The following is a 24,192-nucleotide window of genomic DNA, read 5'->3' as shown; positions in this document are numbered from 1 at the left end:
GGAAGCACTTGGGCAGTATAAAGCCCTCATTGTCGAAACCAAGAAAAGGTTTTTCACAGAACAGATCGATAACGCTAAAAACTCCAGTAAAAAACTGAACGAGATCACCAAGATCCTAGCGGGAAACACGCCGGACTTAGATCCGCCACAATCCCAAGTCTTCTGTGACTCATTGGCCAATTTCTTTTTCACCAAGGTGAACGATATATACCAAGCATTCTCAGCTAAAACGGTAATCAACTCACCCATGTCCGACAACTGGACTCAAGATACCGAACTGCTCCAGTTTACAGACCTTGGAGAAACACAAATCAATGACATTACTGCTACCATTAAATCAGGATCAGCACTAGACCCCTGTCCTCTCAAGGTCATCCGTCCGGTCTTGGACTGTCTAGCCTCAATCTGTAATGCAATGTTCAGAACAGGGATATACCCGGACTCTCTGAAGAACACTCTGGTTAAACCCCTTCTGAAGAAAGCCAACTTAGACAAGGAGCAACTAAAAAACTACCGCCCCATAGCTAGCCTACCTTTTCTAGCCAGGGTAGTTGAGAAGGCTATGAATACACAAATCTCTGAGTTTATAGAGAAGCACCAATTATTGGACAACACCCAATTTGGCTTCCGCAAGTACCATGGTACGGAGACTGCCCTAATCAAAGCAACAGATGATATAAGAGTGATCCGGGACCAGGGAGGAACAGCAATACTGGTATTGCTTGATCTATTTACAGCCTTTGACACGGTCGACCACAAGATCCTGGTCTACCGTGTCGGAAAGATGGGCATTCGCCATATGGCAAAAAACCTGCTCTCCCCCTTCTTGGCCGGGAGAACACAGGTTGTCACATTGGGGCATTTTCAATCAGACAATCTCTCACTGCCGTGTGGGGTACCCCAAGGCTCAACCCTCAGTCCGACACTATTTAATATCTATGTGTCGGACCTGGCCTCTGTCATCAAGGCCCATGGGATGAGCCTTACCTCATACGCAGATGATACGCAGCTTGTGTTGGCCAATAATGGGGATGGAGAAAAGGTAGCAGAAAATGTTCAAGGGGGCATGCGGGCGATTGGAGAGTGGATGGCCTCCGATTGTCTAAAACTAAACTCCAAAAAAAACGGAGGTCGTCATCTTCGGACATCTCTCACCCAGTTGGTCAACTACCTGGTGGCCCCCTACGTATGGAACCCCCCCTAAACCAGTCCCTACTGTCAGAAATCTTGGTGTGACTTTTGATGATAACTTGAATTTTATGGCCCATGCAAACAAAATAGCAGCCACTGCCCACCATAAACTCAGGCTGATTAAGAAAATTATGCTGTTCTTACCAATTGCGGCAGGTAAGACACTGGTAAGTTCCCTAGTGTTGTCCTCGCTCGACTATTGTAACGGCTTATTTATTAATGCCCAAGCCAGAGTGACCAACAAAATGCAGACAATCCAGAATGCTGCAGCCCCTATCCTGTCTGGAACCCCGAAGTTTGTGCCAATCTCCGAGACCATAAGGGACCTCCATTGGCTTAAGGTCCGGAATAGGATTAAGTTCAAAATGCTTTGCATAGTCTATAAAGCACTGCACAATTATGGTCGCATTTCCTGAAATCCCACCTTAGGTTCCATTCATCCACAAGATCGCTTTGATCCAATAACCTCAAACTTTTGCTGATACCACAAACTGAAACAGTCACTTGGGGCGATAGACGCTTCTTGGTGGCAGCTCCTAGATTGTGGAACTCTCTACCAGCAGCCATCAGAGAAAGCCCGTCCTTGATGCAATTTCGCAGAAAAATAAAGACCTGGCTGTTTGGTCAAGAATAGCTACCGACTCAGTCTCCGGGAACCTCACGCACAGTATCTAGCGCTGAGACGCCCAAGGGCATTTGTTTGCGCTGTATAAATTGCAAAAATAAATAAATAAACTCATGACAAGCTCAGCTTGTCATGAGCACGGAAGGGGTTAAGATGGGCAGACCATGGCTTCTGAGAAATTTAATGAACTACAACAGCGAAAATGTGGTATATCTAATAACTTGCCAACGTGTCTTGTTCTATGTGAGAATGACCACACAATTAAAATCAAAACACAAATCAATGAGCATTGGAACACGATCAGATGCAAGAAGAACAGTACAAAACTGACATGCCGCTACCTAGAACAAGGTCAAAGGGACGTAGGTATGGTGTGGGTAATTTTGGAGAGTATTACCACAAACTGTCATAACATCAAGAAAATACACTTGACTTGAGAACAACCAGGGTTACAGTCTGAAAACCAGTGAAAAAGGACAGAATTATGAAATTCTCTGGCTACAGATTTCATGAAGAGCAATGTTCAGTACACAATGTGACACTTGTTATCCAGTAATAGGTTCTCCCAGATAGCTACCAGAATTATTATTTTTTTATTTCAAAGTGCCATGTGGCGCACAGACATGCCCTTAGGGCATGTATGGGCGCCACATGTACTTACAGGCACATTCCAGGGGTGCAACAGGTGTCCTTTGGACACCCTGGCACCCTTGGAATTGCGATTCTCAAAATGCGATTTTCCCACAGAAAATCGCAATTTGAGAATGTATCCCCATTCATTCCTATGGGTCTTTTGGCCCATAGGAATGAATGGGACACTCATTCCTTAATTGCGATTCGCAATTTGCTAACCGCAAATAAGAAATGTTAGAGATTCGTAAAAAAAATTGCGAATTATTACATACATTCCATTCAGCTATTCTCAAATAGCGATTCCTTAAAAATCGCTATTTGAGAATCGCAAAATGGAAATTACCTACATATGCCCCTATATGTTTATGGTCTTTGGAATCATAAAGCAAAATACAGTAACTTTGGCCATCTGCCTTGCTAAGACGAGCTTAGAATGAACAACTGTCCCCTGGGATTGTACTGTTCAACCAGTTCTGAAAGTGTCCCTATATAAGTCAGCCTCCAAGTATTAGCCTGGAAGCTCACATCATTGCCAACAATTAGTACTTTGTGTGTTGGTCATGTTAGTTTGGAGACCATTTTATAAAATCCAATCTGCCATTGCTGATATACATCTTTAAAAGTTGCAATGAGTGTGGTCGACATCTCTTTCTATTATGACCACCTGTTGAGTATCATCAGTGTAGCAATAGAATGTGAAACTAAAAAAGTGAATCAGAAGTGAGAGGGCTTATCTGTATATTAAATAAGCTAGAAGCCCCCTGGGACCACGTACCTGTTGATTTAAAAATCTTCAAGCAGTAAAAACTGTGATATATCCTGCAGAAGGGAACTAAACCAGCATATGACATTGTAGCCCAACCCCACCTGCCCTACACCAAGGGTGGGAGACGGTGTCACTGGATAATTCATATCCAAGCAAACTTACATTAATATTTGCAATTTTAGATTTTTTTTTATTAATTACATACCATTTCAGGCTAACAATGTCACTATGCTGACCACCAAAGCAAAATGTTCAGTGAATTCATCATCGGTAATATCAATGTCATCAATATATTAGTGATCAAGGCTCTTCTTCGAAGATCTCTATAATCTGTAATGCAAAGAGCCACCTGCTATCCTTTTACCCTTTGAGCTATGTTATTGTTCTAAACATGCATTGAAAACAGTTGAATGAAAAAGCGGTTTGAATCTGGGTTTGTATCTTGTCAAAGAAAAACAATAAAAATATATTTAAAAAAAAAAAAAAAACATTAAAGTTTAGACCATTAAAATGCCTAGGGCCTTATTTATGAAGGACTTGCGCCACTTTTACGTGACTTTTAAAATGGGAAAAAGACATGCACCGGTGGCGCAAGGTCTTCATAAATAAGGCCCCTAAAGCGGTTGTTTGACGCAATTCTTTATTTTTCCATTACAATGAGCCTTTTTGTTACAGAATGTGTGTGTGAGTGTTTGCATTCAAATTTCTATCATCTAAAGTTATTACGTATAAACCACCAAGTTCTAAAACCAGAGAAAGAGGAGAGTGTTCATGGGTGAATGACAAGGCAGTATTATACCTTCATATTGTAGCATTTATACTTTGTTTAACATATGTGTTTAGGAGGTATTGAGCAGAGCCTGTACTTGGGCCTCCCTCCTCATGGGTGTCACATTTAGAACAGATACCATGTCCCACCCCACTTGGTAGTTTTATACAGTACAGGAGCCTGCTTCAAAGTCACCACCAAATGCTCTTTGAGAGTCAGGTGAATTTCTGCTGTGCTGTCCAGAAGAAATACATCCCAAGTTCCGTTCTTCAGAAGTATCAATAGCTTACAACTACGATTTTTTCCTAAACCTGTTACTTTCCGTTTCTTAAAACAAGTCCTTGAGAGCAAATCTTTCTAACCCTTCTTTAAATTAATTTCACCTTTATGCACTGGTTGGCCACTCTGCTTTTTTTACTCGTCCTTCCTGCTATACCCAGTCTATCCACTCTTTTCTGTCATTTCACTATCAACAGAGTTCTGTAAAGGATGAGATGAAGAGCTGCCAGGGTACTGATAACACTCTATCTTTTGAATTTGATCATTTTACCTCGAACTACATCCACGTCTACTGGACTCCAGCATAGGAGGAGAACCAGTTTTCATTTTCAGTTTCACTTTCTGCTTTTCTTAATCTTCAGTGCAGCTTTCTACTTACCTGGTCCTTTGTTCTCAATTTTGGCTGCAGGATTCAGTTCTACACCTCAATAATCTAAAATAGCATGACTCACGGATTTGAAAACTACTGAAATAATCTCTGGAAGGTCACATTTACGATCTTGAAGGAAAACCACTGCCAGACGCTGAGTACTGCCATAATAAATTAAACTCAAATAATTTTTCTGAAGTTTAAATTAAAAAATTAGTTCGCACTACACCCTAAGTAAAAAAGTAAAATATTTTTTACCATGCACTGATAATTATTGGAAGTCATGTATAGATTTACCTAAAAGTAATTTAGGTATATGCATATTAGTAAATTTCATATTTGCATACATTTTTATGTTTGGCAAAAGTTGTTAAAATATTTTATCATTATTAAATACTTATCTTTTATTTTTATGTATTTGTACCCTTAGAATAAATGTATTAATCTTAAATTTATATGTATTTACATTTCTAACTGTATTAAATATTTTTATTTTTTATTTATAAATATGTCTCATTGAGTTTATTAAAAGTCACTTCCTTCATTAATTTCTATGGGGGTGTGGTGCAATATCAGTGGCTTTCCATGCATTGTGCTGGTGTTTCTTTTTTGCAGTAGTAACTTAACCTCCTCATTCAAGTCATGTCAAGTCAAAGATTCTTTATTTCGATTAATTTAAAATCATAAAAGGGCATAGAATCACATACATCCTAAAAACAGATAAAACTGTTAAAAACATACAATATATATTTCATTATCACAGTTCCAGGTCACACTATTTACAAAACAAAAAGGAATTCATCACCTACAGGGACAAGTACAGTTACTGGCCAGGCCTATTTCCCCTCAGCAACCGTCCGGTTAATTACATACGGGCTCTCCTTCTGTTCTGAATCCGATTGGCGGCCACTAAAAAACACGCTACACTATATGTTATCTGCATAGTACTGAGCATTAGTAAATAGAGCAGCGCCGGCCTCACTTGTACGAAGCCGACCTTCCGCAATAATGGATTTAGAAATTTCCTCCTTGGCTCTAAGTAATGTCCTGTGTGGAAAGCATGTCACAAGAACAGGGAGGTGAGTTTTCAGGTTTGCCCCAGCCTGGGAAAGTACCCAGGGTGAAGTGTATTAAATGGATGAAAGGGCTTAGTTACAAATGTTAAGTACGGTTCAATGGGGGGGGAAGTGGCTAGCAAATAATTGTTTCTGACCACCGGTTTCCTCAGCTCCTGCTCTTCCCTTTCTAGCTCTAGCAGATTCAAAAAATTTTGTTTAATCCATCCTTGGTCCTTTTTAGTTAAGCCCTCAGCTGCGGTATACAATTCCGGGCGCCCAAGCCTAAAGCACGCCGCTCTAACGTACTTCAGCCAAGGGATCTTATTTGCCTTGTCCAGGGCTACACAGTCTTTTAGGATCTGGTGGTTTAGTGTTATCTCGTCGTTTAGCCACACTTTTGCCCAGCATAAAATGTGGGACCATTTTGAGGTGGTCTAGTATATACCCCATACCTAGTTCGGTGTGTATGGTATAAGTCGGGCTCGACTGGGGTAATGACAGGAGTGATCTGAGGATCCTGTTTTCTGCTACTGCCCCATAAGAGGCAATCGCCATGCACTTGGTTTTATAGATTTATAAGATTGCCTCCATGGGTCTAGCCCCCAGTCTGTTTGAGAAGCCCAAAAGAGATGCCGTCGATCTTGCGACAACGTTGCCCTTGAGCTTCTGTTGAGGACCCTAATTTCCCTTTTCATCAAAGAGCACCCCCAAATAGGGAAAAACCGGGACCCTCGATAATTCTACAATATTGCAGGTGAATGTTTTTACATTTACTTTTCTTTTTTTCCTGCTCTTGCCACCATTAGATGGGATTTTTTGCTATTCACCTTTAAATCAAGTGACTCCATAAAACCCCCAAAGTGGTCCAGGAGCCTCTGTAAGCCCAAACCAGTGCGAGCCAATAAAACAGCATCATCCGTGTACAGAAGCACTGGGATACCCAGTCCCCCTGCACGCGGAATGTCTAGAGTAGCCACACCCAGGGCCTCCTCCAGGGCATTAATATAAATAGTAAAAAGTAGGGGTGCCAGAATACACCCTTGTCTGACACCCCTCCTTGAACTAAAGTGCTCAGTGCATCGCCCCTCCCTGTTGACCCTAACTGAGGTTGAGAGATCCCGATGTAAATTGCTTAAAAAATTTCCTAGCGCTGGGTCTACCCCTAGATCTCTGAGCATTCTCCAGAGTTTTACGCGATTAACCAAATCGAACGCGGACGCGAGGTCCATAAAACCCATGTACAATAGCCATCCCTGGCAACTGTCAAAAGGTGTAAATTTAGGCATTGATCCATAGTCATCCGTTGACTTCTAAAACCATATTGTAGGTTAGAGAGCACCCCCTGTCCCTAAGCCAATCCCCCAGTCTCTGTAAAACCACTCTACCCAAGATTTTTACTGCGAGTCAAGAAGGGAGATTGGCCTATAGCAGGCGGGGTCCTCTCTATCCCCTTTTTTTAAAAATTGGAACTATGACCGCAGTAGCCCAGGAAGGTGGAACACCTATTAGAGCTGCAGCGTTAAAAACATTAGTTAGGACTTTTGCCCAAAAAGCTGGGTGGATGCTGTACAAATCTGCGGGAACCCCATCAGGGCCAGGAGATTTGTGTTTGGATATTTCAGTAAATGCCCTTTCCACTTCTATTACATCAAAAGTAACCGGATTTACATATCGGTCACCTTCGAAGCCCTCACTGGCTCCATCAAGGTGCTCCATACCATAGATTTTATTGAAGTGTTGGAGCCTCCTTTGATCCGGTATTACGCAATCCATCTCCTCATTTTCCTGGTCAGAGAAAAATGGGTGATTGATTGTGGCCCAGAACTTCTTACTGTCCCTTCGGACATCAATGGATTGGAGGTTATCCCACGCCTCTTCTCTGATTTGCCGTTTGAGTTGGGCAATGGCCATTTTATACCTCTTACGCAGGAGTGCAATTTGCGCCCTATCCTTAGGTCTTTGTTTAAGTGCCCCTAATAAAGCACCGTGAGCCCTAGAGCAATTCTTGTCAGACCATTTATATACTTTCTTAGGATTTACCTCGCTGTCTGCCTCTAGATTTGTAACAATCTGCTCACAAATAGCCTCATAGGCACCCAGGATCTCTACACCCGACGCCTCCCCATTAAAACAGACTGTGAAGTGAGCCTCCGCCTTATCTACAAGGTCTTCAAAGAACATTTCCGGAACAACCCTGTCCCATTTAATTCTTTCCCCTTGGTCTTTTGATGTTAAACTCCTATCTCCCCCCCACCTCTTTTGTTTATTAAAGCTGGGGTTTTCCAGAGCCACCTCCAGCAGAAATGCATTGTGATCACTAAAAACTGCAGTCATTACTCTATTTTGGGTGGTTTTAGCTAATACTAAGGGAGATAAAAAGATATAATCAATGACGGAAGCTGCACCCTGCCCTATGAAAGTAGGTACTCTCTCATCTCCTTTTTCGGTCCTGGGCTCCAAAAGGTTCATATTAGAAAAAAAATCCTCAAGTGCCTCTCCCTGCCTGGTATGCTCAAAATGTGGCACCCCACCCCACCCTTCGAGGACCCAAATGGTTCTCCTAGATGGCAGTCCCACTTACAAGAATGTATGTTAAAATCACCTAAAAGAATTAATTCTGGTGTATAATTCTGTTTTGACTTGAATTCTGACACAAACCGGTCCAAAGCTGTGAGCCCTCAATGGAATTGTAAAAATTTAGAAGTAAGTAATTGTTTTGGTCGAAACCGCTCCATTCAACTGCCAGAATGTTCGCAGAGTCAACATCAAGTTTTTTGAAAACGCCTTTGAGGTTCAGCGAGAAGAGAAAGAGGAGACCCCCTTTGCTCTCCCTACTAACCCTGCAACTGCTGGGGTAACAAAGCTCACATACCCATCCATGTTAAAGCTACTGGCAGTGTCCCAAGTTTCCTGCAAAGCTATAATATTGTGCTGTCTTACAAAATCCACCAAAATATCATCAATTCGCTTGGCTCTAATGCCTGCCACATTCCAACTCAAGATCTTACAGGCCACTGTATGGCTTATCCCTCCCGCCTCTACTCTCTGCCCCTTGGAACCAATGAATTGTCAGTCATTAGAATCCATCAGAGACAGGGGGGAGAAGCGGTTAGTCAAAACCAAATTTGTCTGTGTCTGTTGTTGTGAAGAGTAAGCATGGGCGGAAAATCCGTTCCGCTGGCCGATTTCGCAGATTTTCGGTAAATTCGCAAAATCCGTGAGCGGACGGATTGGGTCAAAAGTTCAAGCAGACTTTTGTAACTCTTTTAGAATGATGCCGGCAAGCTGCCAGAACCCTTCTAAAATAGTTACAAAAGTCAGCTTCAACAGGAAGCTCTAATAGATAAAGTAAAGCAGGTGCTTCTCAAATTCAGTTACACAATCATTATTCACCCCAAACTTGGGGTGATTAATGATTGTGTAACTTAATTTGACCTTCAACTGGAGCACCTGCTTTACTTTATCTATTAGTGCTTCCTGTTGAAGCTATTTCTAGCTATTTTAGAATGGCGCTGGCAGCTTGCCGGCGCCATTCTATGTGGGGCTGAGGGCAGAAGGGCACAAAAGTGGGACAGAGGGCAGAAGGGGACAAAAAATGAGTGGGGCAGAGGGCAGAAGGGCACAGAAACGAGTGGTACAGAGGGCAGATGGGCATAAAAAACGAGAGGGTGGCAGTGATTAAGCAGGCAAAAAAAAAAAACAGCGAAATTGCAAAGCGCCTCGCGAACACCCGCGAACACGCAAAGCGCCTTGTGAACACCCGCAAAAATTAAAAAATCCGCAAATTTGCGTGAATTTGCAAATTTTGCGAATTGCGAATTCGCAAATCGTCAAATTCACGAATTGCGAATTCGCAAAATTCGTCCATGCTTAGTGAAGAGGGAGCAGGCATTATCATTGTTTCATCAATTTTGTCCCTCATGGGCAATTCTCTTGCTATGCTTGGGTGTATAGTATGTACAGTTGGGTGTGGGATCATATGTGGGTTGCCTTGGTTTCGCTGTACATAAGATAGAAATGAATCTTGTGCAAGGGGCATCACTGGAGGATAAAAAGAAATCCCTGGGGAGTGGTCTCAAACCCTTATTGTCAACCTCTGAGGCATCCCAAAACAATCCCAGCTATTAAAATTTACCACCACACAGTCCCCCATAATTCTTTTAGGGGTCCGCCCCACCCAACTGACCCTTCTAGCCATGATAATAGAACCTGTAATATCTGCACCACCACTACTATACTGAGCACACCAATATCTGGCCTGTTTCATCAAATCCTGGGTTGATTCCTTTGAGTCATGCGCTAATGGGGGCAACCCTGTGAAGACAGCCACCAAAGGGGCAGCCCCCGGTGGTAACTCCAGGGTACAGCCCTGCTGGGTAATTTGCCTGTTTCTAGCTAAGCCCGGTCTCCTACTGGTGCACCCAGTATGAATTTCATCAATGTTGGAGTTCCCCACCACTTTGGGGGTAACAGGCCCCGGACATCCCTTAAGCTTTCTCGGACTTATCCACCTCGGAGCAACCTTTTCCTGGTTCCCACTACCTGCTTGTGTCTGCAGCGAGCAGCCCCCATATCGTGTGTGCTGGTTTATAAATACGTCTATTTTTTCACATTTCTTTAGCAATCCTGCAACACATGTATTTAAGGTGTCCACAATATCTTTTGCAATAGCATCTAAGGCAGGTTCCAAATGGGCTATAAACAACTCTTCCATGAGTTTCTTAAGATAATCTCTAGATCCTGGTTCTGCACGAGGGTTCACATTTACAAAGTTTTGCCTTTTGACAGTTTTTTTCACTGTTCTGTGTTTAGTGGGTTCTTGTCTTACAGGCATACCAAGGCTTTTACCCTCCAGAGTCTCGTCGGTTTGCAAAGCTACCGAGGTATCTGATCGGACTAACAATGGCTCCGCCCAATTATGACCTTTTATTATCACAATGTTCGGCTCCAGAGGTATGGGGGGGCTCTGAGTGATTGGTAAATCAATCGGTAAATGAGCAATGTCCAATCCCAGTTCTTTCTCCGCATTAGCAATTTCTTTTGATAGTACCCCCACACCAGATGTCAAATATGTGATAATAGATTCTGATTTGCGCGCCACCTTAGCTTGATTGCCCTCCTGCCCCCCCAGGCAACGATTTTTCCTCTTACCCATTACAGGAGTCGCAGTATCAGAGAGGTGGCCCAGCCCGTCCTCTTACGCGTGAGGCGTTTCCCATCTTTGTAGCGCCTCCGGGCGCGAGCTGGATCGTGACATGTGCACCTGGGAACTGTGGTGTTTCCTGCCGTTCCCCTCACGGCAATGGTAATGGCATGTTTGGCGTGTTGTACAGCCCTGCAGCCATTTCCCTCACGGCGAGAGCCTGTTCTATGCCTCCGGTAAGTTTTCAAAGCCTCCTCATACATTTTGCTTAATCTCCTTTTTTAGTGGGTGGAATTGTTTCATTCCATATGTTTGAGTAACTTTACAGTCTTATTTTATGACTAGCCAAAACCAGTAAAGTTAGTCAAGTGTAGGAGTAAATGTACACATGTATAAGTTACCTTTGTGAATATCCCAGAATATTTACAATTTTAGACTTGGCAAATTTGTAGCAGATTCTCGGCATTGTGAATTATGGTACCCACAAGCTTGTAGTGAAGTCAAAAGAACTACATTCTGCAAATTGCAGACACAGTGATGCCTTTTTCTTCTCTTGGGATATCATCCAAAACTGCAGGCTATTCTTACCCACGTAATATCTCAGGTTAATCACATCAAACTAATTGTACATAGATGCACCTATAACAAAAACTAGTAGGAAGCAAAACTATTACTGCACCTCAGTCCAAGAAACATGTCACGCCAGTTAATGTTAATGTTAATGTTACCGGATTTCTAAAGCGCATAGCTGCCCGTGAGCGTCCCAGCACTGAACCATTACAGATGGAATGAAGAGGGAGGGAAGCTCACGGGAACAGCCATGTCTTCAGAGATTTTCCTAATGCCAGCAGGTTGGGTTGTGCACGAAGGTCAGAGGGAAGGGAATTCCACAATTTGGACGCGTTGTACGAAAAACAATGACCTCCTGAGCGTGCTGTATTGATCCTAGGTACTCGAGTGAGGTGGGCATTGGAAGATCGGAGGGGTCTGGAGGTGGTGTAAGGAGTGACCAGATCTTTAAGTATTGAGGGGCCTTTTCCGTTAAGAATTGTGTGCGTAAGGCAGAGCGCCTTGAACTGCACTCTTTCTATGACGGGTAGCCAATGCAGCTCTCGGATAGCTGGTTTAGCCGAGCAGTGGGTCTTAGTATTGGTCAAAATCCTGGCGGCGGCGTTTTGTACTACCTGTAATTTAGTTGTAACTTTCTGTGGCACGCCCAGGTACAGTGCGTTGCCGTAATCCAACCTTGACAAAATAAGACCTTGGATCAAAAGTTTTCTTGATAGAGAAGGGAGCAGTGGTAGGATTTTTTGGGTAGAGCGCAAGAGACCAAAACAAACTCCAGCCGTTTTCCTTGCTTGGGTTTGCATGGTGAGGTTTTTGTCTAGCCTAAGACCGAGGCTTTTAATCTCGGGCTTGGGCGTTGGAGGTTTACCCATGCAGGGGGGCCAAAGAGAGTCTGGGTGGAAATGGGCCTGATTCCCCATCACCATGATCTCCGTCTTGTCGCTGTTAAGCTTCAAGTGAGATCTATCCATCCAGCTGACTATGTCTCTCAGGCAGGAGTAGAGATCTATGGTGGGATTTTCCTGCTGGGTGAGAGAAACCACCAGCTGCGTGTCATCTGCGTACGTCAGGAGTTTTATCCCATGTGGGGTAACTATCTTTTCCAGGGGGGACATATATACGTTGAAGAGCGTAGGGCTCAAAGAAGAGCCCTGAGGCACTCCACAACGTATAGGGGTCTCTTTAGATGTATAATTGCCCTCTATAACCTGGAATGAGCGGTCCTGAAGAAACGATGTCAGCCAAGACAGGGCAATGCCTGTGATCCCAAGATCGCTAAGCCGCTGGACCAGGATCTGGTGGTTGACCGTGTCGAAGGCCGCGCTCAGGTCCAGGAGGATCACTGCCACTGATCCTCCTGTGTCCATGATCTTCCTGGCATCTTCGACCACCGTCACCATCGTGGTTTCAGTGCCCTGGCCCGGGCGAAAACCTGTCTGTGAGGATTTAAGTAAATTGTTAGTTTTGAGATAATTAGACAGCTGGGAGTTGATGAATTTTTCTGTAATCTTGCTAGTGCACGGAAGGAGGGAGATCGGTCTAAAGTTGAAGAGGTTGAGGGGGTCTAAGTAAGGTTTTTTAAGTAAGGCCCTAACCTTCGCCTTCTTCCAGCTAGGGGGAACCAGTCCGTTGGTCAGCGAGGCATTGATCACATTTACCAATGGTTCGAGACTGGTAGGTGCAACCAGCTTTAAGATTTTAACTGGAGCGGGGTCCGATGGTGAGCCACTTTTGAGTGAGTAGAAAATGGGAGACAGGGTGTCAGGACTTATAGGGGTGAATGAGTCAAGTCCCGTGTTAAGGTAGTTGTCCTGCAGTACAGGTAGCGATGAGTGGTCTATCGGGGAAAGGGGTGGGAGTAGCTGTAAAATATTTTGGATCTTTTGATACTAGAACGTAGCCAGTTCATCACAGTGGTTGTTTGAGGGGTCAATCGAGCCTGTGGATTCTGATGTTTTGAGAAGTTGTTTGACGATTAGAAAAGTCTCCCTCAATGAACATGATGCCGAGCTGATTTTCTCTTGGAAAAAAGTGGTCTGGGCATTTTTCAGGGCTTTTTTATGCGTAAGAATAGACAATCTGTAGTCCTTCTTGTGGTTAGGGTTGAAGTCTTTCCGCCACTCTCTTTCGGCTTTCTTGCAGAGTTTCTTTAGCTGGCGAGTCTCCTGGGTGAACCATGGGGCAGACGTTTTTTTGCGGGAGGTATGGTGCGGTTTTTTGGGGAGAATCGTGTTAAGAGAATTTTCAATCCAAGAGGAGAACTCCATATCTGCTGTGATAGGGTCTGTTTCCTGGATTGGTTTGCAGAGTTCCAAGGCCTGCTTCCACTTATCAGTGTCTAGTTTGGCCCAGGGACGCGTAGGTTTGTCAGGGGGTTTATTGGGAAGAGAGATGTTAGGTACTTCCCACCTAAAAGGAATGAGTAGATGATCCGACCATGGCAGAGGGATCGGGACATTGGTTTTAAAATCATGAATGTTGCTTATGATGGGGTCGAGTAAATGGCCGAGCATATGCGTGGGTTGATCGCTCTGGAGGTGGAGCTGGAGAGTCGCTAGATCTGCAAGTAACTCTGATGCAGTATTGGCATCGCTGTTGTCCAAATGTATATTAAGGTCCTCTAGGATTATCATGTTAGACGCTAGACAATATAGTTGAAAATTCCAGCAGGGAGCTATAGAATTGGCCCAGAGGCCCTGGTGGGCGGTATATGAGGACTCCAGAGAGAGAATTGCAAGGAGATAGTTGGATGTTAAAATGTACATTTTCACAGTTCGATAGGGGACTGTCGTGAAATCGACATGTAAATTGGTCCTCATAGATAATAGCAATCCCTCCTCCCTTTCCCTTCGCTCGATCTAGATGTTGCAGGAGATAGCCCTGAGGTAGCGCCTGAACAATGTCATAGTCCGAGTCTGGGCTGAGCCACGTTTCTGTGAGAAACAGGATTTCAAGTTTCTCCTCTTATAGTAGCATATGTATTTCCTGGGAATGTTTGGGTAAAGATCTACAATTTAATAGAGCCATGTTAATGGCTCCTTCGGCGCGCAGACGGCGCGCCCACTGTGCTTCCGCAAGTGGCACATTTTATGTAGGAGGGGAGGCAGGGGGAAGGGGGTGGCGTGGCCAGAAAGGGGGCGTAGCCTTGGTGCACGCCGTCAATGGCGTCAGCCAGTGATTGTTGTCAGCGTTTAGGAGCTGCTGCGCGGTTGAGCAGGGTCTTAGTTCCTGTCCAAAGGGTTTCGTTAAGGTAAGGCAACCTCGGTCCAAGAAACATGTCACGCCAGTGTTACAATCATTGGATTAGCTGCTGATAGGAAAATGCTCTGCTTTTAAGACACTTTGCACCACTTAAAGCGACATTAAAAGATAAGACCAATGGTACTTAAGATCAAAATAACAACAATAATCACTGAACAAAAGACTTTGCCCAGCATAAACAGCTCAACTCCTCGTTCTGTCCTACAAAAAAAATACTATCTGCAAAGCCACGTTGTTTCAACAGGCAGCAACAGCTTCACTGTCCTTGCCTACCAAGACAAGGAGTATCCAAACATCCTGACGTTTAGGAAGAAAAAAATAGCTCTTTTGCTTCAAAAATGTCGAACTTTTCTAGTGACCTGACATAAAAAATGACCGACAGTGGCCAAAGCCAAAGGAACGCGCCAATTGACTCCACTGTAGCCGGCTGTACAGGCTGTGCCGTGCGCCATGGAATACTCTTTCAGTGGTCCCAATAAAACATGTCTACCACGTCTGGCTGCTGCAAGAGACAATTGAGCTTTTGGCTGCCTTACCCACGGTAGGACCTTCAGAAGTAACTTCAACAACTTTCACTTGAAAGGTATAGAACACTCTTTTAAGGGGAAGGCGCCATCATCAATCCAGTTAAATCATTCCACTCCATGTCAAGGAGAGCTGGCATCAGATGCTCAACAGCTGGCACCCTGGAAGTCTTTAATACAGTCCATGCTGCATATGCCTCTCTTGCCCTCGCCGTGATCAAAGCTTGGCACCCTAAAGCAAACTCTTTAGGCACCACCGTACCTCAAATAAGGGATGGTTGTCATGTGGACCATTCTGGAATTTCACAGTTCACACTTCCTTTTAGCGCACAATATTCACAAAATGGATGGCAACATTTCTGTCTGCAGAACAGGAAGGGAATCAAACTTTTTTATGAGTTGTCAACTTAAACATGGGACTGGAGTGTAACATAACATCCAGCGGTCAGCTAATATAATCCGAGCGTCCCCACCGCTCAATCATTGGGCCTCATTTATGAAAAGTGACGCTTCACTGCGTGAAAACAGTGATGCGTCACTTTTCATTGCGCTCTCCTTGCGACACCAATGATGCGTCATATTTACAGTATGACACATCATGTCACAAGGAGTTACAGATACGTCAGAATTTCTGGCGTACCTTTGGGTGCAAAAGTGACGCATTGCTGGAGTGTGTCACAAAAGTGGCGCAACTCCAGCAATGTGTCCTTTCACATGGGGTAAGCCCCATGTGAAAGAGCCTGCGTCAGTCTTAGACTGCTGTGAGGCAGGCGTAAGATTTTGACGCATTTGAGTCCTAGAAGCGGCGCTGTGAAATCTCAGATTTCACAGCGTCACTTCCATGACCCTTTCTTTCATCAATACGCCCCCTTTGCATACATTATACCTGGTGCACGTATATTGTGGCGCAGGGGTTTACAAAGTGACGCATCTACCTAGATGCGTCACTTTGTAAATATGGCACAACAAGGCGCATTTTTTACGCCACTGGTGCATCACAAAAAGTGACGCACCGGCGGCGTAAAAGTGACGCACAGCCTCATAAATGAGGCCCATTGTTTCTTCATCATATTACTGGCCTCCGTGGCCAGGGACAAAATAGGAGCCCCACTCCTGTCACTCAAGCACATCACCAAAACGCTTCAATCACGTCTTATTGCATAGCAGTACAAAAGGATGTCAAATCGATGACCTGATTGCATCATGTAAACACCAGCTACTTTCTGTACTGATTAAAAAAATATATCTATATAATAAGAAAAAAGTGCTTACAATGGGTTTACTTAAAAAAAAGATGTGCTCTTCATAAAAAAAATCTCTGAATGAAACGAGATATCTGCAATATTTATTCTGACAAAATCATTATCTATCGAAATGCTTTTTTAAATTATAAATGAAGGTACTGATTTGTTTTTGTAATTCAAATAAATATTTTACAAGGAACTAACCAGACGCTTGCAACCATAAGCCTACAACAAAAGAAGCAAGCAATCCACATAATTCGAATGCCATGTTTCTATATGTTTGTAAAAGCCCTCCTGTTTTCCTTGAAGTCTAGAAACCGTTAAGGGGTAGTGACTTTATATTAAAACGTGTTTTTGTTAATTACATAAAATGTCGAAATCTTTCTATTCGGTTCTAAAGACATCAGCCGTCTTGGTTAGACATTTACATTAAAATATAGCACCTCTATGCCAACTGACGGATATTAAATGAAAGTCTTCTAATTAGCTTGAAAGAAATAATAGACAGCACAGTAAATGTGATCATTTTTTCTGCAACTAAAGCCAAGTTAAATATAAAGTATACAAAAAAATAAAATATGTATCCAGTGAATAAAAATAAGGGTGAACTTCCCAACATTAAATTATCGAATGATGATCGAGGTGCAGTATTATTTATGTTCACAAACAAATGACTAAAAGGTGAAAAAGGAGAAAGCCCAACATAGCATGCTTGGTTACTGAAGGAGGCATATTTGAGGCAGTACTGATGGGTTGTAATTCAATTAAAATTAAGTTTGCCAAACAATCATTTTTTCAATCTGTTTCATAAAGCGCTAGTCTCTAAAATCAAAAATTTGCCCAAGGAGATGTTTGTCAGTGATAGATAGCAGTATTCACATGTGTACAATTCTAATCCTAATCGATGGAAAGACAGGGGAAATGTTGCTATTATTACCAAAGTTGCTGCACTGCTTTGTGTGAAAGGTAGTGAGCATGTCAACACTACAGCTGCGAAGATCACTGATGTTCTCTTCCCAGGTGGTAGTGCATAACCAGGCTGCCTAGTGCAAAAATATTTGTGTGAGTCTAGAATAGGTTTTAAACTGGAAGGATACCATTCCAGTAAAAAACACTGTTCTTAAGGTAGGTTTAAACTATTCTATATACACAAAGTTCTAAATGTTTGGAAAAGTAAAAACATTTCTCCTACTTAATGCCATATTTATGGGCAAGTCACTCAGTACAGCGCAGCAAGTCAACCTTGCTGCGCAGCACTGTGTGCCAGGGAAATTGCAGGAATGCGCTGTATTTAAGTCAGTAAGGTGCATTCTTGCCTTTTCTGGCACCATTTTGGCTGTCTAGTTCCAATTCAAGCACTCTTACACCATGGTGCATGGGTGCCTGCTTTGTAAAGATGATTTTTTTGTGCAGAAAGGGGCACCTTCCTTGACAAAGGCATTTTCCTCTTCCGATGCATGCTGTAGAATGCAGCACATATAGACGGAGGAACAAAGAGTAGAAACCTGTTTTTTGAGAACTCCCAGGTTACCACTTCTGGTAAATCTAGGAAAGCGTCAACATTCATGGTAATACCCATACAATGCCCAATGAAACACCTCCTTGGTGCAGAGTTGTGCATCACAGTTATTTGCGCTGCATTGCATTACTCGAGATTTACGTACTCACTCAGGACCATGCAAGTCAGAGCGAAGAAAAGTGGGTCATTAATATGCCCTCAGTGTCTGCTTTCAGAGGGAGTAACGTTTGAATCAAAGCACTATTTACCTTTGTTAAGAAATATAGCTTTTTACCTTCTAGGCAACCTTCCTGCACAACACTATTTTGGTCTGGAAAGTAAATAACAGATGAAAAATGGCTATCACTTTTAGAGATTTTGCACCAGTACAAATAAATAGATAAAATCTAGCCAATAGCATTAATAACTTTCAGCCAATTTATTTATTGCTGTCCGTGATAACTGTGCTTTTGATGTGATTCCACTCTACATAACACTCTACAAAATGTGTACAAGAGATTTCGCATATCTACAAATTAAACATATTGTGGGGGTACATCTACGTTGGAAGGTAGACTTACCAAGGAATGCTCAAAGGTCTGCCCTTAAATGTACATTTAGATTGCACAAATGGGAGTATTCTCACATAATGTACACATTCTAATATGCCTTTTTAAGGGAAAAGGAATAAGAATCTCCATTCTACAAACCAGGAATGTCAATCTGCCCAGCCAAAAGGCAAGTTTTTCAATCTTAATTGAATTTATATGTGTAAAGTACTTTGACAATATGACCCAGAAAAGGCAAAAGCTACCAGAATACTACAACTGTCTTATTCTCTCGGGCAATGCATTTTATGTTAGAATGTCACTATCCCAGATTAATTTTCCATTAGCCCTTCCCATACAGTAGTAATTGTTACTATTTTCCCACCACCCAGTATTGTCCCTTACCCATTTACAACTAAAATCTATACCTACCTGTATGGAGATCTTTACCCTCACGGCAAACATTGCTGCATGGAGAAGATAGGAGAAGCAAAGGTAGAGAAATCCACCGGCAGGTTTGTACATTTTCCAGTATGTGAAGTTGTACTAGTGATGTAAACTATTATAAACACGCCAAAATGCCTTTTGTGAATCTGGCTCATCTAGAGCTTAGTCCATTTAGATACCAAGTAAGAGAACCCTCCAATGTGTTAGAAAGTCCTATATGCCCTTTTCAACTATTTTCAATTTTGAAAGGCTGCGATGATTTAAAGCTAAGTTACCATTACAAAAATAACCATCCTTGCCTAAACAAACCTCTTCTCATATCATTCCCTGTTATTTGAGGTCATTGAAAAGAGACCATAAACTCAAAGACTGTTTTGAGCGTTCTAGATTCAGAATACAGACTCCTAAATGTTTTGTGGCCATTATATTGTGTACAAAATATTCTGACTTCAAAAATGTTGAAGAAACAAATACTGACCTCAAGTATCCTATAGTAAAGTAACTAATTACATGTGGCTCTAGTAGTCCTGTAAGGCAGTATTTAACATTGTGGTGCCAACAAGATAGCAAGCCTCCGCCCTTAATCTGAGCTCAAAGGAGTCATCTCAACCTATTCCTGTTAAACTGTCAGTCACTTTGATCTATTGTGTAGTCCCTGAGAGGAATTTCACATGTCATTCAGGCCAAGTACAGGCTGGGAGTTGCTGGAGAAGGAATGCATATTGGTCCCCTGAAACTGCAGACAGGGAAAAGTTAACTTTTTAAAAGTTACTTTCCCTAGATATTTATTTAAAATCTGATATCACCATTGAGTTGGATGTTAATAACTACTAAAAATAGTTGTTGAATTTTTTTTTCAGCTCATCCAATTTCAGAAATAAAGCATTAGTATATTAATCTATACTCAGATTGTCTACATAGGGCAGCTAGGTCTGCCCCAGATGGAACAGATTTTAGGGCTATGTCACTGTAGGGATATAGTAACACTATTTTTGTACATGTTGTTCTTTTAAATAAGAACATCATACCTTGTGGGTTGATTTATTTGAAAAATTACCTAATCTTTAGGTTCTGGAGTAAGCTGTGATCACTCTCATTTGACCTACACAGGATAATATTGGATATTTATTTATTTATTTATGACATTTTTTTAAGCGCGGACAATTGCCCTTGGGCGTCTCGGCGCTGCAAGACGCCCAAGGGCAATTGGAGTTGATACCTTGGCTTTCTTGCCCATATATAAGGAAATGCTACAGTTTACTACAAGTGCTACTCTACTACAAGTTATTATTTTCCTTCTCTTTACCTTCTCTACTGCTTTTTAACACTCTCCTTATAAGCACAGGGGAATGAAAGACACATTTAACTGGACTCACTGCAGGTATGTTGCTATTCTTATGACTGCCAGTGATGGGTTTACACTTTTCTCATTTTATTGTCATGCTTGAATCTGCTCAAACTTTCTCCCTGTATGATAGTATATTACTTATGTGTACTGTTTTACTTGGATTAGGGATGTCACGTTTGAATCTTTTTTGTCAATTAGCCGTATCAAATCTACGCCTTGATACCAATTGATGGGTGATATTTAGTCCGTATAGAGATTCTTAGTTATTGTACCTTTGATTTCAATATTGTTCACAGCCCTGAGGAAGTCGGAGGCTAACCAACCATGTGCAAAGCACATGCTGGCTGGCTGTTCATGTAGCAAAGACAAGGAGATGATGGACGGAGTGCTGAAATTTTTCAGACACTCACCCCCAGTCACAGATCTGGGTTGAGTCCATCTTCGTTCTTTAGCTCACTTCGCCACCCCAGTTCAGAGATAGCTATATGCAAATCAGACTTGACCCTGTGCCTTATGGGAACAGTCCAGCCCGAACTACCAAGCCATGTCTTCCCTGGACTGGAGAAAAGCATCCTGGGACCAGTTTCGGGCTAACAGCCCTCATCAGCCAGGCTAGCTTGAATCCAGTGGCAAAGTGTTGATGTAGTGCATCACTGCTGTATTGACTGAACGGTTGATCAGATTAAAACTCCTTGGATTTAACATTTGACTTACTTATGAACTCTGAGTGATCAAAACATTTTGTTTAACATTCTTGAACCCCTATTTGGGAGTAATGTTTGGACTTTTGTGTTAGTCAGCCCTTGTTCTTGAGCACCACCAATTTGATACTTTATGTTCTTTAGTGTATCCCGGATAGAGTCGGTGAGTGCTTTGCCTTGGGCCTGGCTACCTTGCTCTCTTGATTTACCGCTTGATCTCTGTGAAACTCTTCATAAAGAGGTTGTTAGCCTTGCCTATTGCCTAACATTATCTATTTGAAAATATCTTCAGTGTTCCTTAGCTCTCCTGCACATGTTGTGTTAATACCTTTGCACTATACACCTGAAGATGCTGACTGATATCATGGTGTAACACTAGTAAGAAGAGTGGATATGATTTATTAATTTGTCTATTAGGTGTCACTTTGTCCCCTGAATTTGTTAAATATGCAAATGAAAATCGGATTAAGTAAAAGTTTGGGGAGAATAATCTATTGTTTCAGGTGATTTTTATTTACCACAGTTCAGTGCCTCCATGTTAAATCGTACTTAAAGTATTAGAATAGCACAGATTTAATTCATAAGGGTCTCTTTTCACACCATTGAGGTGATAAATAATAAGTTGACCTCAGTTTTGAATTGCATTCATTTATACTGCTAGACTTTTCTCTCTTAGAGGCATACTTATGAAGAGTGTGGCATTAGCCTCCTTGGCTTAACACTTTGCTCTGCCAGTTCTGAAACGCCGGACTCTATTGTATTTACAAGGATATGGTGCAGCCCTGCATTTTCCCCTGAGCTGGCACTAATTTAGCCTCCTAGCGCCAATGCAGACACCTAGGCACCATAGTGTTGAGACTCTTCATTGGCGAATAGCACGCTACTCTGGAACCCAAAAAAGGATTTGTGTTGAATTAGTATAGTTGAATATGGAATTTGAGAAGTGAACATGTTGGTCTGTTAATTTTGATTGAAAAGGATAGTAGAGGGATAAAAGAGTGAAGGATTTTTTTTCAGGTCTTAGCAGTAGGAGGAGGCTTTTGGAGGAGTAAAAAGGGGTTTTGGAGGGGAGGACTCAGATGGAAAAGTTTAAAGAGGTTTGTTTTAGGCGGTATAGTAAAAAGAGGTGTAAGATGATGCAAGGAGGGGTACAGTAGGAGAGAACCTAGAAAGGGTTATTTTGGCAATCATAGTAGTGGTATGGGGTTTGGGATAAATGAGAGAGTGGATGTAGAGGATATATTGATAGATGAATAGGATGAGAGATAGGGTAGTGCATTGGAAAGAGTAATAGAAATGAGTTTAAGGTGAGTCAGAAGGTTGGGCTAGAAGATATATTGAGCGAAGTATAGGCTGAGAAATAGGGTAGTGCATTGGAAATGCTAAATTAGAAGAAAGTGATAAATATATAGATCCCTAAGTACATTGGAAGTATATAGATACATAAAGAAGGTAAGTATATGTAGATTAAAGATATTGATAGAGGCGCAGGGTGAGAAATAGGGTAGTGCATTAGATATGCTTTTTCAGGAGAAAAGTAACAGACACCACAAATCCAAGTACATGGAAGGTACATAGATGCATAATGGAAGTATGTACATGTAGACCAAAGATGATTTTTATGTATTTACTAGTATTATTATTATTAATTTTTCTCTCAACAACATAATTATTTTACATGTTTATACAAAGTAATACACAAAGTTAGATACATATCTATAGTGAAAACAAATGCTTATATACGGAGGGATGTGCTGTAAATATCTGTTTGCTTATGGTGCTTATGTGGGGAAGAGACAAATCTTGAGTAGTTTACTGAAGATAAGGTGGTTGTCGGTGGACCTTATGTTGGGGAGTAAAGAGTTCCATAGTTTGGCTGCTTGAACAGAGAAGGATGTGCCAGCCACGTTTTGTTTCGTGTATGGTGGGATTTTGAGGCGAGATGCTCTTTTAGAGGGGATGTTCCTTTATTGTATGTGTTTGGTGGTTTTATTCCTGATGAAGAGTGGTCCCATTCCATGTATTGCTTTGTGGGTGATACAAAGCAGCTTGAACATGGATCTCATGGCAACTGGTAACCAATGCAGGTGAGATGTGGTCTCGTAGGTTTAATATACAAGAGTAGTCTGTCAGCCGAGTTCTGAATCCATTGTAGTTTTTTCATTGTCATTAAAGGTGAATTGTGGTAGACGCTTTTGGCGTAATCGAGTTTGGACAGAACAAGGGAGATGGTAGTTCGGACCTTGTGTGGAAATCCCAAATGAGGGAGAATTCGGGGCAGTGTTTTTATGGTGACAAAGCTTGACCTTGCTAGTTTATCCACCTGTGAATTCATCGACAGCTTGGAGTCCATGGTCATTCTGAGGTTTTTTACTTCCTTCGATACTTTAGGCAGTGACCCCAGTTCATTAGGCCATGTGGCAAGTGGGTTCTAATGTTTCCAATCGCCACACATGAGTATTTCATTTTTTGAAGCATTCAATTTGAGATGGCTCAATGTCATCCACTGATCCACGGCTCTGAGACAGCTGAAAATTGGTGATTTTCCAATGTATTTGGGGCGTTCCAGTTGAATGAGTATTTGCGTGTCATCTGCATAGTTATAGCACGTGAGGTGAAATTTATTGATCAGTGCTGGTAATGACTTCATAGAGATGTTGAAAAGCAAGGGTGAGATGATAGAATCTTGAGGGACCCTGCTTTTGTGGAGTACGATTTGGACGAGAAAGGTGGGGTATGGATGACATTAGTTCTGTTTCGAAGGTAGGACACGATCCAGTCTAGAACTGTTCCCTGTATTCAGGCTTCATAGAGTCTTTGGGGCAGATTTATGTTGGGAATGCGCCACGTTTGCGTCACGCAACTGCGGCATAAACGTGGCGCATCCCTACAACCGATTTACAACGTGACGCATCTAGGCAGATGCGTCACGTTGTAAAGCCCTGCGCCGCTTGTGGGTGTTCCGGTGCAGGGTGGGCGTTCCGGGGCTGGTGCGCCTCGCAAAAGTGGCTGAGTGAAATCTATAAGATTTCACTCAGTCACTTTCAGGCCAATGCTGCGTCAAAACCCTGCGCCTGTCTGAAGCAGGCATAGGTCTTGACGCAGCATTGTAAAGATGGGGCACCCCCGAGCCTTGCTGGAGCTGCATCGCGCTTGCGACGCAACTCCAGCAATGCATCACTTTTACGGCACAGATGCGTCACGCATCTGTGCCGTTTTT

Source organism: Lissotriton vulgaris, chromosome 8 (genome assembly GCF_964263255.1).
Source record: "Lissotriton vulgaris chromosome 8, aLisVul1.2, whole genome shotgun sequence".
Classification (NCBI taxonomy): Eukaryota; Metazoa; Chordata; class Amphibia; order Caudata; family Salamandridae; genus Lissotriton; species Lissotriton vulgaris.
This window is presented reverse-complemented; position numbering follows the sequence as displayed.